General features: G+C 34.5%; 1 pseudogene; it reads right to left on the minus strand.

The window, feature by feature from the left end:
- Window positions 1-16411, minus strand: part of LOC113506905 — a 36253-nt pseudogene extending 19842 nt beyond the window's left edge.
- Between the last annotated feature and the right edge of the window lie 5129 nt (window positions 16412-21540).

The raw sequence follows: 21540 nt of genomic DNA on the forward strand, positions 1-21540 counted from the left end.
ATGTTGTAAAACAAACGGGTAGTTGTAACTCCAGTTGCAATAACTGGATTTAAAGTTTGGATTTCTTTTTTGTCCACAGTTCAGTTCCATAAATAGAATTTCCAAAATCTTTTACTAATATCTCTGTCCTAAAACGTTTTAATAAATAATATTGAGATCATATATTATTCTATTGTATTACACAGCTTCTCTTAGGGTTTTGTTTTACCCTCTTGTTATGTAACCCTAAAGTGACACCCACGTTGTTGACAGACCCTTATTATTACATAGCCCTACGTCAATTGAAGATCAAATTGATTCACTATTGAATTGTATGATTTTGGGCTGTACCAATTAATACGCATACCAAGTATGATCAATGCTAATTAACGTCAATAATGTTGATAGGAAACTTTATTCGTTAATATTTTTCCTTTAAGACTTCGAGTCGTTCGCTGTTTACTGACAAATAAAATGTAACTATATAGATTTTTTTACTTGTCTAATTTGGTTCAGCATTTTAGGAAAGACACAACACAGATCTTCCCTTTATCAAATGGCTGAACATCAGGTAACATAATCTTGTAATACCTTGTACTTTATAAATAAAAAACTTTTTTCCATCATCACTACATTCAAGCCATTTCTCTTAACCATATCTCAAAATAGCAAAAGTACATTCCGAGGATAGGAGCCATCAAAGATGTCATGACCTTCATTGAAGAGGTCCAAGCGTAAATCTTGATGGTCTCGTAAGTGGCGACAGACAAATGGTACCAAGTGGCCCGAGAGCGGCTCGAATGCAAATTGACACTTAGTGTATCTTCCCCGCTCGGCTTGGCGTGAAAAAATTACTGTCAAACGGAGACAATGTCCATTTATTATCTGTATCCGTTTAGATAGGTGTTCTTTCGTGTTTTTTTTTATAAGAATGCTTATTCGAGAAAGGTGGGACAACAAGTGCAGAACTAACATTTGATGATAATTATATCGTTCTTATGCTGAAATTTGGAACGAGTGTTACAAATGGTTGGGGAAAATATCGTGAGGATATCAGGAGTCCGGAGTTGACAACAGAGAACCAGTACGGAGATAAATGTTCAATATTCATCTTCATGGGAACGAGAATTAGCCGAACAGCAGGACATTTCAGGCTATTCTTTTTACTGATAAAAATAAATAAAATTAGAGTTAAATGGGAATAAACGACTATAAATCCATATTATGTCGTCTAACCTTAAATGGCTAATGGATGTTTTGTTCAGTACGACTATGGACTAAAAATAGCGCCTTTGTTAAAACTATAGATGGACGGTAATGAGAGCAACAATAGATGACGTTCGCGTACAAAAGCGGATTTATAAGGCACTGGTCGCTAATGGAAAATTGAACGGAAAATCTCTTTGAATGAAATATGTGTTATGTTTGGGAGTAAGACTGAAAGTCGTCACAAGACGGAAAAAGAGAATAGGTCAAGGATAGCTTAGCTTTGTTTTTGTGTGTTACATGTACATATGTGAGGCTGCTATATAAAAATACCGGTTGGTATAAACAAATATCTGCAGTGCATCAATATTTGTATGGACTTCTTAGAACCTCGAACAAGCCGATACATCAAAACTCAAGAACCATTATGATTATGCCGAAATGAACTTTACTGCTTGGCAACAAAGGTCATTTTATAGGAAAATATTTTGTATTGGTTTTAGGTCGAACTTACGTTTAATTGCAGTGGAAATTAGCTTCGCTTGTGTTGACTAGCAGGTAAACTTTCCTCATTTATAAGGCTGATCATATATGCAATGTTTCGGGCGGTACGGAGAACAATAAGCGTAACATATTTTCAGATTTTCTGCATGTAAAGTTTTATTATTGGTTTAGGTATAGGTACTAATTTAAGTGAAATAGTGAATAGAAGATATATTGTGAAACTGTGGAGAAGTGAGACACAGTGAGATGGATTTAAAAAGTTAGTTTCCCGGAGAACACTAATACTACGTTATCAAGGAATAGCATAGTTGACGGTGACGTCATGTAGCATGTCAAAACAAACTGTCAAGAGGAAACTATCCTTGAAATTTTGATGGAATGACAATAACTGAGGAAAAGAGAGGAAACTTCTTTGGGTCCTTGAAACCCTATGGTTGGTTAAAACATAAAAACATACAATCCTAGTGCTCGAATAAAATTATTCATAGCTGCAATTTCTATGCATTGCCTCAATGCTTTTACAACTTGAAAACATTTTGTACAAAGTTATCCAACTACATTTTATTTAGAGCTAGCTGTTCCCCGTAGATTTACCTAGGACTTTCCTATTTAAGCTATCAACCTATCAGGCTATGTGTAAACCTAACTGACCTAACTAACTCCAAATAATAGAAGATTGCTAACATTGGAATATTCAATGTGCGTCAGTTTACATAGATATCAGCGTCGATACTCAATAACTAACAGACAGGTAGACAAAAGCGGTGACAGTTGCCCGTGATGCTTATTCAGAATGTTTCTGACGGCTAGTGAACGTACATTGTACGTTTCTATGTTGCAGGTTCCGTAACATTATATGCATAGTTGTAAATTTAGATTTTGAAAAAATAGGCTATTTTATTTAGGCTCGAATAGCTTAAAGCTCAGGTATAATAACTCAGAGATTGCCACTCCGAAGAAGTAATGTTGATATGCGTATACCAATAACATGAAAATAAAATCACGCGACACAACTGAAATTGCAAACAGTCCCCCCTTCCTTCCTACTACCAATTTCGTCCACAATTCAGACGCTAAAAGTCTCTTCTCTTGGAGATTTTTTTCATGAGTTTACGCTACCCGCACTTATTGACCGAAGTCTATAAAATCGGAAAGCAAGAAGGAAACCTAATTAAAGGTTAATTATCACAATTGTATGCAGCTATTGGAATGACATACATACAAGACTCGACTGCACTACAAAATATAATAAAAAGCCACTTATACGTAACTGGCACATTAGTGTTTGCTACAGAATATTTTATGAGACTGCATGGAAACCGGGCGGCGAATACGTTTGGCACTTATCCACCGTTCATTGTATTTTACTAGTAAACCTTCCATTGTAATGGTTGTACTGTATCTTTGTTTTTAGGACACTGCAATAGTATGCAGTACTGAATACCTACTTATTAATATACCTATTTTTTGCATATAGAAATGACGTATATGCAAAAAAAAGGTGACTACTTATTTCGCTGTATTTTTTTGGTAATAATAATACAAGACTGCTGTATTCATTTGAGATGAGTGCTTTATTTGCTTCGAGTATTATATATAGAGATACTAGCTGACCCAGCAAACGTTGTTTTGTCTAATAAATTACTTCTAGTTGTATGTATTTTAATGCCACATTATAAAAAAATAAAAACAAACAATTTCGTCCAAAGAATAAAATATTTTTTTTTAGTGTGTGCAACCCTTAGGGATATGAAAAATAGATGTTGTTCTATTCTCAGACCTGCCCAATATGTATACAAAATTTCATAAAAATCGGTCGAACCGTTTCGGAGGAGTACGGTAACTAACATCGTGACACGGGAATTTTATATATTAGAAGAAGATTAAATCGCTAAGATATCCACATCAGTGGTAAGGCTGCATTACTAGCACTAATAAGTTTTGATTATGCGATACTCTCTCAAAATCGGTTTATTTTTGCAAATCATTACATCAAGACGACTTAAGTACGATTCTTAAAGTCCTAACCACAGCATTGGGTTTCGCACTCCATTCCGATTAGTAATAAGCATATATCCTTTTTATAATTATCCCTCATGGGAAAGGCAAGGGGATCTAAGTCCACAACCATATTAAAAATATATCATTTGAGAAAGACATCAAAACATATTAAGAAAAAGATCCCTCAAAAGCGAAATCCAATAAAAAATAGCCACACGTCGATAAAACATAATACCAATAAAGGCCAATCTACAATAAAAAATAAAAACTGTTCAGTCATAATGACCTGTTGAAATGGCAGGCAATAACAAGATTAGCATACGATTGAACAGCCTATATTTATCGGAGACAATAAAAGCGAGAGTAAAACGCGTCGGATTGCTGTCTGAGTGCCCTAGCAAGGGAATCACAAGGACATCTTTATTTAGACGGGAAAGGACGGTTTATAAACTAGTGACTCATTTTATATGTCTCTACGCAGATGGTAGGGAAAATTATATGAAGGATTTGTTTGTTTGCGCTTGTGTTAGTCTGTGGTAAGTTGATTTTGTGAAATAACAATGTGATTTGACCTGTGGGAGACTTGCGCTAGGGTTGAATGTCGCGGAGTTGACCATTAATTAGGTACCCAATCGTATACGATACACATTTGTAGAAAGAGTATAGAAAAAATCAAAGTATAAAAGTTATTGGACAATTCACGCTTCAGCGGAATTTAGAATTAGCAACTTTACGCCAAGGAACACTAGAAACAGGAAAATCATTTTAATAACGTACGATACATCTAATATGAAATATAGTTACGTAGACCTTGTTATTAATTCGGCACTTAAAACAAATTAGCTAAAATCTTAGCTAAAATATAGAATGTACCAGGGCTACAGTAAATGTGAGAGATCTTTGCATAGCTAAAGATGAGAAACAAAACACTAGCGTCGCTGGCACCGGTCCAACAAACCCCTCCGACCCGTGAGACGCGAAGGGGTTAATCAGACTCTTACTACATCACATAGGTGCTATTCTGAAGATTTACCGATGGCAAATACTGATAGCATACGGCGAAAGATTGAAGATTCGATGGAGGGCGGAGAGGCGTCCACTCACTAGCTATAAGGTTTTAAAAAAAATTGAAAAGGTGGTTTAACTTTTCTGTGTTATTTTGTGAGTATGGATTCACTCTACCCCAAAAACTCCGAAAATTTTAGTTAAATAGGGTGCTTTTTCCGATTCACGTTCTAATTTGTGATATATTTGTGAACCTCCTCACACAAATAGATAGAATTATCCCTCCTTTTGCGTAGCCTTTATCCAAATAACGTTGTCTCTAACGTTATTACTAATACTACTACTTTCAAACTTACCGCACTACCTAACTACTGCTCACAGACATCAATACATAGTCATTAATATCACTAACACATTAGCAAAAAACTCGATGTCCGTACTGAAAATATCTGCATAAAATAACATTCGAACAACAGTGTTACCGAAACCATTAAATCCCCGTCGCATGGCGGCCGGACAGCGGGCGACGTAACGTGCATACACACGTGACGCGGGCATTCGCGACGCTCAACTGTACTCGTTATTGCAATCATTGTTAAGTTTTTACTGCTCTGTTTTTATGTTCATGGTTTTTAAGGAAAATATGTTCAGATCAGACCAGTAACAGAAATGTACAGTTTTAAAAATGATTGTGTGTATTCATAGAGTCAATATGGAACCAGACCATGTATTGCCTGAATTTCTTGATGGTGTTCCAAAATGTATATTTGTAAGTTATACATTAGCAAGAAGTAGCAAATAGTAAGTAAATAGCAAGGGTTGTAATATGGACCCGATTCTGGACCTGGATACCACAGCATATCATAAGCTTGGGAGAGATGAGGAAGAACATAAATTGCTTAGTGCAGCATTTCTTCTAATACTAAAATGGGTAAATCTTCTAGGTCTATGTATTTTATAAGTTGATATAATTATGGTGCGTTTTGTTACTAAAAGAACTGTACTTTTCAGGCCTTTCGTTGCGACAGGTAGATACGGTTCCGATAGCAGATAACTTTAGTCTCCGTGTGACTACTGCCATACGGACTCAGAGGCTCGTAAATATAATCACTACTATGAAATACGTTATATACTGAGAAAAAATATGTGACTTGATGCCAGCAACAGGCTAATAAAAACTGAAGTCTACAGGTCTATCATCAACTTGTTATTGCAATGGGATATTGCATAAACTATTCAAGTTTATCAGGTGCTACAGATAATAAATATCCGTTGATAGGAATATCTTCGTAATAAACTTGACTGAATTGGCTAGAAAACAAAACCTTTTTAGACTTAGATTTTAACTGAGATTTCATACTATCTAGATGATCTAGCGAAATACGTTAAGTCACACGTGGCCAGGAATCAAAAAATATAGAGAGGTCTGGACGAGAAAGATAGGCTTTTGCCCAGCTGTGGGATCTAAAACTGGCTCTACATAAACGTCCCTATAGCAAATCCCATCCTCTCCTTTCTTTATACAACAAATAAGGTTTACTCACTCGAATATTCACAATCAGTTCTAAGAAAAGAGAATTACTTTTCTCGAAGATAATTATGTAAATGAAACATCTCCATTACAAGTAGGTAACGACCTGCTTTTGTATTCAACAAGTGTTCGTTTAAGGTAACATTGAACAACCTTATTCCGAGTTACGAGGGTTTATAGACTACACGCATGAATTACGAAATATTACCACATTGAGTGTAAAATGTGAAGCAGTATAAAAATATATGAAGCGAAAAACGATTTTAATATTAACATGATGACAACAAATCAGATCTTTGAGGAATTTTGCAGAGATATCATCAATTGATTATTCAGATAGATTGACTAAGACAAAAGGTTGGATAATTTCATATTATGTCATGTGCAAGTAAAACGTAACTATTTTAGCATATTTGCATGTTGACAAGCTATTAAATAACTTGAGCCATCATTGTCACGCCGACTGGCATAGCACGGCAGCGTGATTTAGCGGAGAAATTTTCAGCTGTTTTTTTTCTAATCAACTTCCACCGCTAAAAATACCTCTTCAAACCGAAAAGAACAACTCTTACTGGCCAAATCCAGACCTTCTTTTTTGATTTAAGGGATCAGGGAAAAATGCATTTTACAAAACAGAACCATTATTATGATTCAGGGCTTCTAAATCTAACTAGTCGTAGAAGCTTCTGTGTCTCCAATACTGCCCTATAGCCGTTGGCATTAACTTCTATATGTTACAGTTCAAGGTCAGCGGTAGTCCGATCAAATATTTGTATAAACTAGCTTGTTGCATGTAGAGCGTCTTTGCAAAGGTTACAACTATAAATGTCAATAGTGCAAAACGGAATACAACAATACGTTTCAGGCAATTGAATAAAATAAACATGTTTTTTATCGGTCAATAAATGGGATTGACGAAAAAGGTTTAATACAAGAAGTTAGAGAAAGTATTGTTACAGATTTGCATCTTAATAGCTTTGTTCTTGCAACAGCATAGAATCAATGTTTTAAGAAACGAAGAGATTAAAATTGTTGATTTTAAGCACGGGAAACTAATGACAAAGTGATCTAGAAGTGGACCACACTAATGACGTCAAATAGTAATAAGAGGAAGAAATTATGCAAAGTACCGGAAAAAATCACCGTTTTCAAATTTTCCATTAAAGTCAAATGGATTAGGTCGAGTGATCTGGCTGGGTTATGAAAAATCCTTGTCTGCGCTTCAGCCACCAGCTTCGTTAGAAACGACAATCTAATTGCTTTAAACACTTGTGCATAATCTCGATTGTTACCGCCTTATCTCTTGCACAGCTAAACACGTGTTTTAACGTCACGTTGTATTCATAGTTAGTCTGGGCACGCAAACAATTTTATAGCAATTTTGTTCAGGCCGTAATGGTACCAGTTATAGAGAAACAATTTAGAATTGACTTAGTTATGTCATTTGGAATTGATTTTTAAAGTTGTTTTTGCGAGCCGCTTTCTAGTATAAATATTGTTGTATTTGCACATGTAGGTTTATAATCCATTGACTTTCATAGAGTAGGTAAAATAATTCGAGAAGTCTTAAATAGTGGCAAGACGAAAACTTTTCATTTCTCTACGCTCCTAAAACGAGGCATGTATTTTCAGGCTAAGTCCACGTTCAGGATTTAAGATTACAATTTACTTTATCAGTATCCAGATTCGAAATAGTTTCGAAATGATCTTTATTCGCACTTTCATATCCATCAAAATCCTAATAGCCCGTTTCTTTTTCTAAATTGAGATACACAGAATAATCCTATGATCTAACATAATTTTCAGGCGACATTGATTATTATAGCCCAGGGGTTAAGGTTACTACGCCAAACCCATAGTTTGCGTTGTGACACGGGTCCGATCCCTGCATACGACAAGCATTTGTTTGATCCACGAATGGTTGTTCTGAGTCTGGGTGTCTATGTGCACGTGTTTTGTATGGCTCCCGCGACACAAGGCTTAAAAACTCCTTCTGCGGCAGCGGGAGTAGTTTAAAAAAGAGAAAAAATACATGCTGAAGAATTCTTACCTTTCTTTTCGTTCGGATAAGCAGTACTCCCATCGTTGGCTGTTGTACTTCCACTCTCTGACTCGCCTGAGGACCGGCGAGTTTAGCTCATCACACAATATCTTTAGCGCAGCCTCCTCCAATACATCTTGCACGGCTATTAATGATAACCTGCAGAAATATGGAAATTAGAACCAAGATTTCGTAAGCATATCTGTCAAATTGCGTTGCCTTGGAGAAAATAAGGAATTGGTAGAAAATTCTTAGAGAAACGTTTACTAAAACGAAATGAATTGTTTAAGATAAGCTTTTTGAGAGCACAGCCTTAATATAATGGATGAATGAATAAAGTGATGGATAGTAGATGACAGCATGACAATGAGAATAAAAGAATAGACGAAAATAATTAAAGTTGTAGAGACTGTTGACGTCACGATTTACACATGCTGCTTACAACATTGTAACGTCGAAAGCGTATGATAACAAAAAAAAACATAAAACATGTGATACGATTTCAATATTTTGCCAATCTACCTGATAGATGGCGAATAAAAATGTCATCAAGATAAGGAGGACAAAGTTCAGGTTATATACACATATACAAATCAATATCACATGTCTTATGAATCTATTTTTAAAGAAAAAAAACCAATTTTTTGTCTGGTTTAATGTAAGTCACTAATTGAGGTAGCATAATATGGCTTCCTGTATTCAAAAGAACAAGCAAACATCGGCTTACGGAACTAACCTTCAAGCTGTAATTAGTAAGCGGAGAACTAAGTGCCTGGAGTTTAAACAACGCCGTGTTAAACATGAGAAATGTATGGGATGTAATATGACGGGTAAGTGAAGTATGACTCGAAGTAATACAATTATAGAAGAATGATCCAGTGGAAACATTAAGACATGCCACAATAGGATGTCGTGCCAATTAATGTATATTCATGTTTCTTATTTTAGACCAACATCATCATTGGACTTCGATCACTTTTTATCGCGCCAATTTCCAAAAGAAATGTTTAGGAGAATTTTTGGTCAAACTTCCCAGAAATATATTGCTTTAAGAAAACTTTGACAATAAAACTGAATTACAAAAAAAAATGTTTTAAATTTGAATTGTACGCTTACATCAAACTCACTTTACGTCATGAGCCAGATTAAAACGATAATTTTCATTCGTATATCTTCATAGTCCACGCATTTAATACAATTACAGATTTACTTTCCCGAACGTAATACATGATAAACTGACTTTTTCTGTTAATCAGGATTCAATTTGAGATAGGAAAGATAATATATCACGTGATAATTAATTACGAGTATTTAATATGCAAATGATAATGATAAATCATTTTCTTGCCAATGGAAAAGCAATTGCTGGCTTTGATTAAGACTCAAATGCGCGAAAATTTGCTTTGGTTGGAGAAGGTGGACAAAATTGCCTTTGCCAAAAGATTGCAAATTAATTCGAGATATTAAATACAGGCAGTGAAAGACTGACAAATAGATAGGTGGATGGAGAAAGAATGGGTTTTATGTTAAGACTATTATGAATGGAAGAAGAACAAATATTGCGATGACTGCAAAAGATAGGATAAATAAAATAGGCTAAAGTCCTACACATGCCAGTTCTCGTGCCCGTGCAAATGTGACTGCCATTAGGCATTGTGAAGCGTGACTGACAGGTATTATAATAGAACAGGAAATATGTGTGAATACTATAACTATAATCAGTTGTATTGTGTGTACCCACATACCTGTAATGTTCAGTAGGACAATTGTGATATAGGAGGACAATAAAATACCATTGACTCGATCATAGCATTCTAAATATGTATAGGCACCGCAGAGTAGAAAATAACCTCCTCCAAAAATTACACAATATTGACTGCTAACGTCTAAGAACTGTTTTTACTGGAGCCAAAAAACGAGTAACACAACCTTACTGAATTGTCAAAATGGTTTTCCAAGGTTTACTTGTGATATGCTGTCTTATAACTAGAGAAATGATTTGTAATAGAACAGGTCTTAACATGTCATTAAAAGTTAGGTAATCAATATGATGTTCTGTACTATCTCTAAGCTGGTATAGCTGTCATTATGTGTTCATATATTTGTATAACAACTGGCAACGTTTGGGCAATTCCCAAAAATGCGCGTGATTAAATATTTTTAGTCATCTTTGTAGTTGTACACGTGGCAATTAGAAAAGCGAAAGAACACTCCTAATGAGCTGATGGTTGGTTTTCCTATTATATTATACTAATATTATAAATGCGAAAGTAATTCTGCCTGTCTATCTGTCTGTCTGTTACGCTTTCACGTCTAAACCACTGAACTGATTTTAATGAAATTTGGTACAGAGAAAGAGTTGACATTGAGAAAGAACATTGGATTGTTTTTATCCCGGACTTCTGAAGAGTTCTCTTGGAAACGCGATATAACCGACATCGAGGCGGGAGAAGCCGCGGGCGATAATCTAGTTAGTTATAAGTCTTTATATTAAAATCAAACGTCATACGTAATGGGAAAGTCTACTGCTATTATCAGCGATAAAACAATTCGAGCTAGATCAATTCCACATTGTTCTACTAAAATGATTTACGATATATCATAGTGAATTACGTGTACGTGATATATCCTATTAACTTCTCAGCTATCGTTGTGGGGACCTACCAATACGTCTAAAAGTAGCACTGTTGCATATGTGAAAGCAAGATAGACTATACAACGCTCTACACATGGTTGAGCGGCATCTCTTTCTACAACTACAATTAGGTAGGTTCTCTGAACAATGTAGCGAAAGCCAGAAGACAATCATAGCTGCAGTTGTAAATCATGAATACAGACAACCTTATTACGTGGTTTTATTAGTAGATGTGATTGTATCAATGATTTATTGTGATAAAGATATTGAAACGCTTGTTGATAAGGAGGTACACATTATTTAAAGAATTTTGTTCGTCAATGAAGCTAATTATTATGATAAGTATGTGGAATAGTAACAAAAAATCTTGCTCTTTTAGCTTAACTGACCAATACGTAGTGAATTATATGAGCAATAATTGTTATTGCTCTGTTATATAAGTTGATTCCATTGAGAGAAACAGAATAGACTATTGCAGAAAACAATTGGAATATTCAATTAAATAGATAGTGATTATGTTCAGACTTACTTATTTTCCAAAATAGTCCTGCAGATGACCTCCCTAACTCCAGGGTTCGTGACTTTTTCCACACTCAGTTGGTGCAGGTTCCACGAAGCGAGACGGCAACACCTCACTCCATCTCTCTCATGCATGAACACTTCCTCCACTATAGGTCTATGGGAGTACGCGGACAGCAGGTCCAATATATCGTTAACTGGCACAGTAGCAAAACCATTTGGCAACGTCATAGGTAACTTGGCATTAGTTGGCATTGACAGACTCTTCCTGTGTGGGGTCTTTGGTATACTGGACGGTCTCTTTGGCATCGGCGCCGTCTCCACATCGGCCCATCCGTTGACGTATCCATTCGTTAAATGCTGTACACTCTCACACTTCCTGGGTTCCAAACTTAAGTGATGCTTAACTGTACTTAACCTAACAATGTCCATTCCCCGTACTTTTATTAGATCGTCGAGTGATTTGAAGGGGCCTTTTTTGTTGCGATAGTCTACAATGTTGGCAGCTATTTCTTGGTTAAGGCCTGGGACACACTGCAGTTGGAACACGCTGGAGGAGTTGACGGAGCACAGCTTGGTCTCCGACTGTATCCTCACGCTGTCGAGGGACTGCGTTAGCGAGCTCGCCCGCGACACCTGCTTCCTTATGTTTGTGCATATCTCTGGCCTTAGCAACTCTAACTTTTCAGCACCTATACCTAAAGGGAAAACAGAAGGTCATTATTCGTTCAGGGAAATTTTAACATAATTGCATGTCATTAAAAATATTTGCTCTGTTAATATCTATGTTTATTTAATTTAATGTTAATTGCAATGTTTTCTTTTTCTCTAGATACTGTCTGACACCTGTTTGTGGAGACAAGAACGCTGATCTCGTGAAATCGTGACGTCAATATGCATAACAGTAACCAAATATGTAGTTACAAGTGTAACAGTTGCAAATGCTTTCATAAGAAAACATACAAAACCTATTTATTTTAAGCGATACTTTAATTCTAGTGCCATAAAAGCAAGTACATTTATACTCGTGTAGGAGATCGAAAGACAAATATAAAGATTTAAGAACGATCAAAAATTAATCTACTCTTACTTTAAACAGTATATAACAAATATTAATAATTCTTCAGTCATAAAAAAACCAGATCAAACATCTTTGCATCCGCTTGGATAAACAATATAGAAATAATTTTGTGTATGGCAACAGCAACACCAGAAAAAAACAAATCGATTCCATTTTAAAATGTTACTTCAAATCTTGCGTGATTGGCGCAAGTTGTACTTTTTTTTAAATTGATGACTATTGTATTTTACACGGGTCTTGATTCTCGACCTCAATTCCGAATGATAATTTAGATGACATAGAAAACGTGTTAATGTGCTTTAAACGATACATTTATTACGATTTTGTAATTAAATAGCCATCTGTGGTTGGCTGGTAAGACGAGGTGATTTGATTAATTGTCTTATGATGATGTTAGTCACAGTAATAGGGTTTTGTTTCAATGGTTATACTGTCTTATGTTAGGTATGTATATACTTCCGATTTTTTTATTCCCGCTTTTTTCGTTTTAAGAACTTAAACAATGAAACCCCTGTCCTGTATTATGACTATTATGAGCTCCTACCTAACGAAGAACTATTGGCATAGTTGAATCTATCATCATTGAAGAAGGGGGCCTGCCACATACTCCTATAACAAGGTACAAAAATAAAAACCCCGACAGGAAACGTTTCACCCCCACAACGTTTTAATGGCTTTACAATTTTTTATAAAACATGCTTAAGAACACTCGCACATACACCTTTAAAACATATCAAACTAAGTATATTAAAGGCAATGCGTTCGGAAGCTATGATACACCAGACAGACTGATTAATTGAGACTTATAACAACCCTCATTTTGCCTCGGGGGCTAAGAAAACTGTTCTACGCATTATAGTTGCAATATTATTACTCTTAGCAATGGCTAAAAGTGTCCACAAAAGAAAAAAAGATATTAATTCAACATAAATATTTCTTGTTGATACTTTCACAAGACGATTGCGAATACTCGTTACGAATATTATGAATCTATAAACATGCGAATGTCGATTAGAATGCGTTTTACATTATGTCATCGCTTCGATACTGAATGTATGAAACATGTGACTGCTTAGCACCATTTTTTACATAACTTTAACCTGTCATGTCCATACATTTGAGAGCTTTCTTTGCTTCGGGTCAGTTAAAATTCCGGTATTTAATATAAAGTCTAATGACGTATATGCATGTCAAAAACACTTCGAAGACGTAATTTATAAACGAAACCAAATGTAAGGTAAATTATGAACTTAAATTATATGAGAAATACATTTATAAATAGATTATAAAGGGAAACCTGAATATGTAGGAATGGATATCGAGAATATGCAAAAATAAATCGCCAGTTGCCGAATTACATATTTGCAGACAAGCATGATATCGAAAATAACTGCCTGTTATATTTAATGAGAGGTAAAATTAAAATCAACATGTAACATAAAATAATTAAATTAAATAAATACTCTAACTACTTATTATCTATGCTAAAATATTTATTTGAAAAAAGCCTAAGTAATTTATGACTGTAAAATATTATTTTAAAGCAAAGGTTTCAACGATTTAAGTATAGCATTATATGATTTAAAATAGGGACACTGGTTTTCATGAAATAAATATTGGTGTTGATGATTTCAATTATTTGACCAATGATTGTATGGTCTAGAATGAACAAAGATTACATATTATTTTTAAGGCAACTTTTTGATTTATTTAGATGACTACCTAAATACCCAAATCGCTATCTTTACTCTCTCTCTCTCTCTCTACTTTAGTCTTGGCAAAATGTCATTTTACTATGAGCAATTAACAAGTAATCATCTATGACTGTGGTGACTAAACAAGAGAAGTTTTAAAAGTAAATAATAATTAGATAGCTACTAAGTCATTAGTCTATGCACAATTCTTACTTATTAGCCATATGAAAATTATTATACAAATATGAAAAATTATCATACAGATATAGACAAATACAACATCTTTCATGGCTGAAGCTGCTACTAACAGAACTATTTCCATTATCAGCCATAAACACAACAGCTGATAACATCTTTCTGATATTTAATACCACCATAATTTGGTCCATGACGGAAGAAGCATGCATCAGACATCATTTTTGAAACGTCACTGACACCACATTGCCACACTGAGTCAACATAATAAATAACCCTTGTATCACAAAATGTAGGAGTAGAGAAAAGTTAACATTTCAACAAATACTTTACTTGAACTCAATCATGTTATTTCTTGTTTAATATGATGCAATAAACAATTTCAAACTCTTGTTCAGTGACCTTGGCACTTTGGGACGCAGCACTTTGGCACTAAGGTTTGCTTTGTTTCAGTGTATTTAATTGCAAACTAAGGCTTCATAGTTACTCATGGATAAAGAAAATTTAATCAAAAAACAAAAAAATACTTTTGTATACTATAATCACCTTTGATTGCTTTCCTATACAATTATTGTTTTATTACTGTAATTAGTATCACCATTGTAAGTAAATAATATTGGGTGTTGGACAAAACAATAATTCCTTCTACTATTGTTTTACATTTTACTTTCAATTATTGAAAATTAACTATATCCATAGAAAAACATTTGTTTATTTCTTTGAAGACCAGTAATTGAGTTTAATAGGTAACATCAATTAATCAATTATAATTGTGTGTTGTGAGTAGACATAGTTGAAAAAAGTAACCAAATCGATGAATTCCTTGTTTTTTGGTCTAATGTTAGTTTAAAGATGTAATAAACATGCCGACATTATTTAAATTTATTATTTTGTAACAAATTGTTCTATGTACTCATAAATAATTTCAGTATTCTCTTGATTCTCAAACTTGAACTCTAAACTATAAACAATATGATGGGTTATCCATTGTTTCCTAAATGTTTACAGTCATTTACATTGTTTATGTGTGTACTTCAAAACAATGAGTACATACATTCAAGAAGTAATTACTTAGACTGATTAATTAATGTTTTTAGTAGTAGTTACAGATCAACATGACTATTATAAGTGAACCTAGAAGTTTGTAAATCTTTTTTCTGAACTTTAAGGTAAAATAATAGCAACCACAGTAATATGGTCACACTATATGAACAACAGAAAAAAAAATCTTGTGCATAAATATAAACAATTATAAACGCTTGATTGATGGCCTTGACATACTTGCCAGGAAGCCCTACTCATCTACGAAATAAAACCTTACCACAGTGTACAAAATTCTTCCAAATTTTAAGTATAATTCGAGGTTCAATTATATGATTATAATGAGCCATTTGAGTATAAATTACTGTTATAAAAGTGCATAATTCTCGAGGTTGCATTGTAGTTTACCTGAGACAAGAGCGAGGTCATCAACTCGCTTGAATCGTCCGATCATTTGCCGATGCCGCACTATTTCGCGCGCCAACTGCCTGTTCACCCCCGGCAACGTCATCAGCTGCTCCTCCGTGGCCGTGTTCACGTTCATCAGCTCCGGATAGTCCTCCGAAGGCGGCAAATTGAACGTATGACTTAAACTGGATTTGTTCAGTTTACTCCGCCTCATGAACCGCCGAAGGAGCTCCTCCGGCCGCTCTTACTCAACACGGAGCTCGAAGACTGCCCCATATCGTCGCCCGCCACTTCGAAATTAAATATCGATCATAACAACACTAATTTCCAATTTCACTGGAGACATTAGATAAAAAAAACTATTAATAGATTCTTACGTTACTCACTAGCACTTGAAATTTTCACAGGCACATTTAATATTGGTATAATCCACCGACTGTAGCACTTATCGCTGCAATTATCTCCTTGTTATAATGAAAATAATTACGGTCCTAAGGCAAAACACTGTAATATCTACATACAGCTCCCCGTCATCAACTATATTACAACAATGAAATGAAGTGACAGATTTTGACAGAATGAGAATGACAAAGATAACGGGTAGTAACGTTGCACGCAATCGATTAAACAACTCGATTCTGAATAAATGATTGTAAGCCGGGAATCAACTTTATTCAGTTTTTATTAAATAAATAAAAAGTTTTCTCTTTTTATTCACCGCTAAAATACGTAAAATAATTTTATTTTTTACAACATAGCACACCACAATAGCTTTTCACGTATAAATATTACTAATAATCTGAGGCAATAACTTCAGTATGTTATATAAGCAATAATTTTAACTATTTGAATTGTCACATTCGAAGTTAAAAAATCTGTTTATTGGTTTCATTTTTAGGTTTCAGTTTTACTCGATTTTATTCATGGATTTGCCCATCCCTGTTTTTAGTTTGACGTTGATATTCTACTTGACATATGAAACGTTTTGTTATAACGATTCTGTAAACGCAGTGGTATTGAAGTTTTAATATTATTGACTTAATTTTAATTATATTCTTAAATCGTGAATATAAAACTTTGAAAGCAAAATATTATTAAAAAAAAATGAAATGTTAATCACGCAACCTGGTTTTTCGTAGTCTGTAAATTTCTTCGCATGACGATTATTATCGCCATCTACGAAACAAGTTGAGAACTAAAGATTATTTCAACTTATTGATCTACTATAATATAATTAATAAGTTAGCTACAAGAGACAATTTAGAAAAAGAATATGTAACATGTAACAAAAGTAATGTTTGTGGGTTTAACGAAAACTTTGTGCAACTTTTCTTCAAATAATATTTTTAATAAAAATAAACCAAGCGACTTCTACTAAAAACTTCCGAAGTAAGTTTTATGGGACTAAACGGACAGCTATTTCTCATCTTATGAGAAATTGGTATATCATGAAAATTCTTACGCGAAGAATAACTTTTGAATTGCACAATATTGACATGATGCATTACTCAATATAAAATAACATAATACTTCATCATCATCATCCACAGCCTTTATCCTCCCACTGCTGGGCATAGGCCTCCCCTTTCTCGTGCCAATTTCTACGGTCCTGTGCTAGCCTCATCGAGACTCGACCCGAGACCTTTATTATGTCATCCACCCATCTTGCTCCCGGACAACCGACATAATACTTAGTGTGCATTATGTACCTACGTACACATGCGTTTAATTCAAATCATGACCATAGTCGGTCATTTATTTATCTACACAATAAATGTAAAATAAAGAATCGTATCTCGTCAATTATTCTCTGCACAATAAAATATTATTCTTACATCTCAATAAAATAATATTAAACAATAATAAAATAAGTTAAGAACTGCAATACACAGGTCATGAAGACATCGCTGGCGACGGAACCCGCCCATGCGTCCGCGTCGGCGGCATTCTTTGTGAAGCGGGCCGGACGTTAGGGCTGCCCCCAACATAATTACCTTATTTAATTACAACTTAATTATAATTATAGTAACTGAAATTATAATTATCTTAAGCTGTATGTCCTGTTAAGTTTTAATTGTTAAGGTATTTATTTTACAGTTGTAATTGTAGTTTTAATTAAAGGTGCGTTTTTAAGGTAGCCACTTTTATTTGATATTTTATACCAGTATTTTTTTTATTTGTAATTTTCTTCGTAGAAATTTTCTAACTTTGAAGTAATATAAAAGAATGTTGTCAAATAATTTATCGTGGCGATAGTGTGTCGTATAGAACGACTGTTACTTTTTGAAGTAAGTTTTTTTAAGAGCTTAAACTACACAAGCAGAGGTTAACTTACAATAAGTTAACTTTTTCCAGAATTTGTTTGCAGTTTACAGACAATTTGCAGGCAACATGATCAAAAAGATTTCATATTCCTTGGATAAAGCTTCTAAATATTTTAATTTTAATCTAAAAAATAATAATTTAAATTATCTTACTGACAACCCTGAACACAATACAGTCCCACGTATATTGTGCTCAGTCCTCCATGACGATCGATGTGACAACCCTGAACAGGATGAGAACAAAAAATTACTTGACAACCCTGATGCACTTCCTACACTTAGACTATAACCATAGGGATGATGCTTCACATAATTGCCCATTGTTGGGAGAGGACAGATGATATGAGGATTCAGAAACTATTAAATGGACCAAGCTGTCACTGCCTCAGAAAGTAACATTTTACTGGTGTGCAAGACAGAGGTTTACGCCTTAATGCCATTTTAATTTGGATTAAAATGACAATTTTCGTATTATCTTAAGCATTTTTCTCACACAATAATTGGAAATTAAGTACGGAACGACACACTCAAGGTCAATAAAATGAATTTCCAATTATGTTAGCAAAATGCTTAAGAGAATAGGAATAGTTTCGAATTTGATCCAATTGCCATTCATTCATCGTCCGTTGTAAATAGCAGAATCGGGGCACTGGAGTGCTCTATCTCATACAATAGTTCCGTTTTAAGTGATGGAGGTCTATTTGGTCCCTTTTCATTGATCATTAGATCCACTTGAAATTGTTGAATGACATTTTTGGTGCATGTAATTGATAATGGCATTTTGTAAAAGATTTGACTTGTATTCTGCAGTTTTGTTACTCTCATCAAGTGAGTATTCGTCATGGAGATTAACACCCGCTGTTTAGTGTATTCCAAATGTATATTGTATTAATATAAATCCTACTAATATTGTATGTTACGCTCTAACGCGAAAAATACTTAACCGATCGTCATGAAACTTAGCCGAGAGCGACCGTTAGTATTATACTATACCCACTTTACTACTAATCCCTAGTAGTCCCTACTAATATTATAAATCCGAAAGTAACTCGGTCTGTCTGTCTGTCTGTTACGCTTTCACGTCTAAGCCACTGAACTGATTTTAATGAAATTTGGTAATGAGATAGAGTCGACCTTAAAAAAGAACATAAGATAGTTTGTATCCTGGACTTTTTGAAGAGTTCTCTTGGAAACGCCATATAACCGATCTCGACTCGGGCGACAAGCTAGTACTAATATAATGAGATTTTTGTGATGTTTGTAACTCCTTCAAGCCAAAAACTACTCGACATAATTAAATGAAACATGATAATGGGATTTTCAGAAAAATGCATAAAAAAAATCTGGCCGACCTCGTGACGAAGCCGCTGGCTTGTATTCTATAAATGCTGGTATCACTTTTACCTGAAAAACTTAATGAAGAAAGTCTAAATCTAAACGACAGTAATGTCGAGTTTTTACAATTAATTACATATAACGGAAGTCTTATTAAAAAGCCACGGCAATTGAAGAGTCCCTTACAACCGAACAGTTAATAACAGAAAGTATTATCACTATTTTAAACTACAAAATAAATAATGTATATACTAAGTAGTTTTCAATGTAAGTACTAGACTCCCGAGTTAAATGCTTTTCTTTATGACCGTAGCAAGCGTTAAAAGGATGTTAATATTCATTTCATAATGAATTGAATAAAGTGCCTTGTAAATGATAATCTGACATTAAGGTAGCATTAATTAATGAATATTAAATAGAGCGAGCAATTTTATGGGTCTATAAACTTAGATTATTCGACGACAGTGGATGCAGAGGGATGTAGGCCAAAAATACGGGAAAGCACTTAGATCTGTATGGCATATAAGCATAATGATCTTTGAGTTTCTTTGCAATGGTGAAAAAAAAAACAATATACAAACGACTTCAAATAACACCTACTTAGCCAAAACTTTGTGGGACCATATGATGGCATCTTTCACGTTAATTGAAAATATACAGACTAATTGAGAAAATCCTGATTTTTGGAATTGGTTAAAAAAGAGAAAAGTGAAAATAGTTAACGATGAAGTACTTTCCATAATTTTAAAATGAGCAACGAATTGCAATGTTCAGCCGCCTCTAATTTTAAACTGAAAACTTTCGTACAAAAACTACCTCTTACTTGTTTCTAAGTTCTTACATAGCAAACAAGTAACAATGTTTCTCTTACGTAAATATAGATAATTCAATATTAATAGTGCATAATAATAGTTTAATAGTACGCGCATGTGGAACGTGCAGGTGTTTTGCGCGTCAAAGCCGCCGCCGCATCGATAGGCGATCGGGCTGTCACGAGCGATGCAAATGTTGGATGTATGTATGTATGTATGAGTACGTGTGGTCGTCCATGAAGAGCTATGTGTTTAGAATGTTTAGCAGAAAGTAGACATGTTTTAAGGGAATTGTGAGGACATTTTCTAGTAAAGTTATACCTTATACGTATGTCTTATACGTAGTATTTTTTTTTTTATTGAATAAATAAAAGTTACGCATTAAATCAGATATAATTTATGAATTTGTATAAAATTGTGTAGGTAGAAATAGTTCAAATCGAGCAAGAAAAATAATCTTGCTAACTTATAAGTCTATATTCAACTTGAAAATTAAACTCGTAAATGGACACAAGCACTTAACTCATAGCTACTGTTCAAAAAGAAGACTTAATAAAGCAGGAAATTTCATTAAAACTGTCAGTTTGAAACAAAAAAAAACAATTTATTATGAATGTCAAGCAACTTTTAATTCACTTAAAAAATTAAATAAACAGCTACATAAAACCACATTACAGAGGAAGGGCGCAGGCAAATCCGCGTCATGCACCGCAGCGCTACGCCGGCGCATAATTAAATTACGATAAATGTCAGAGCGATAGCGCGGCAATTTATTCGCGTCCGGCGACTCCTGCGCAGCCGAGCGGCGATCCAGCCCGCGTCCGCCGCGGTATTTACTTTGATGATATTTATGTACTCGTGATATTAACTTGCGTAGTTGTAGTAGATGGGACCTCGATTGATATGTGGGCAATGTAGACACAATGCATATTTAATAAACTCTTCGATATGAGAACTCATCCGGCTGTCATTCATAAGTTGGGAAAAGGGAAAGAGGTCGAGATTTTGGAAATCAAAATTAATGAATGATATTCCATCTAATCGAAGCTGGATGTGACAAGCCGAAGACAGGGCGCAGCTAAAGGCTGATGAGGATGACGATGATGATTCCATCTAATAACCTAAAACGGCTTTCTTCTTAGGTTCTCTTTCGGACCTAGAACATTTGCGTGGAACCTTAAGAGTCGGGAGTCTTATTCGCAATTGACCGATTTATTATTATTTTTATT

This window comes from Trichoplusia ni, unplaced genomic scaffold, assembly GCF_003590095.1.
Source record: "Trichoplusia ni isolate ovarian cell line Hi5 unplaced genomic scaffold, tn1 tig00000119, whole genome shotgun sequence".
In the NCBI taxonomy this organism is placed as follows: domain Eukaryota; kingdom Metazoa; phylum Arthropoda; class Insecta; order Lepidoptera; family Noctuidae; genus Trichoplusia; species Trichoplusia ni.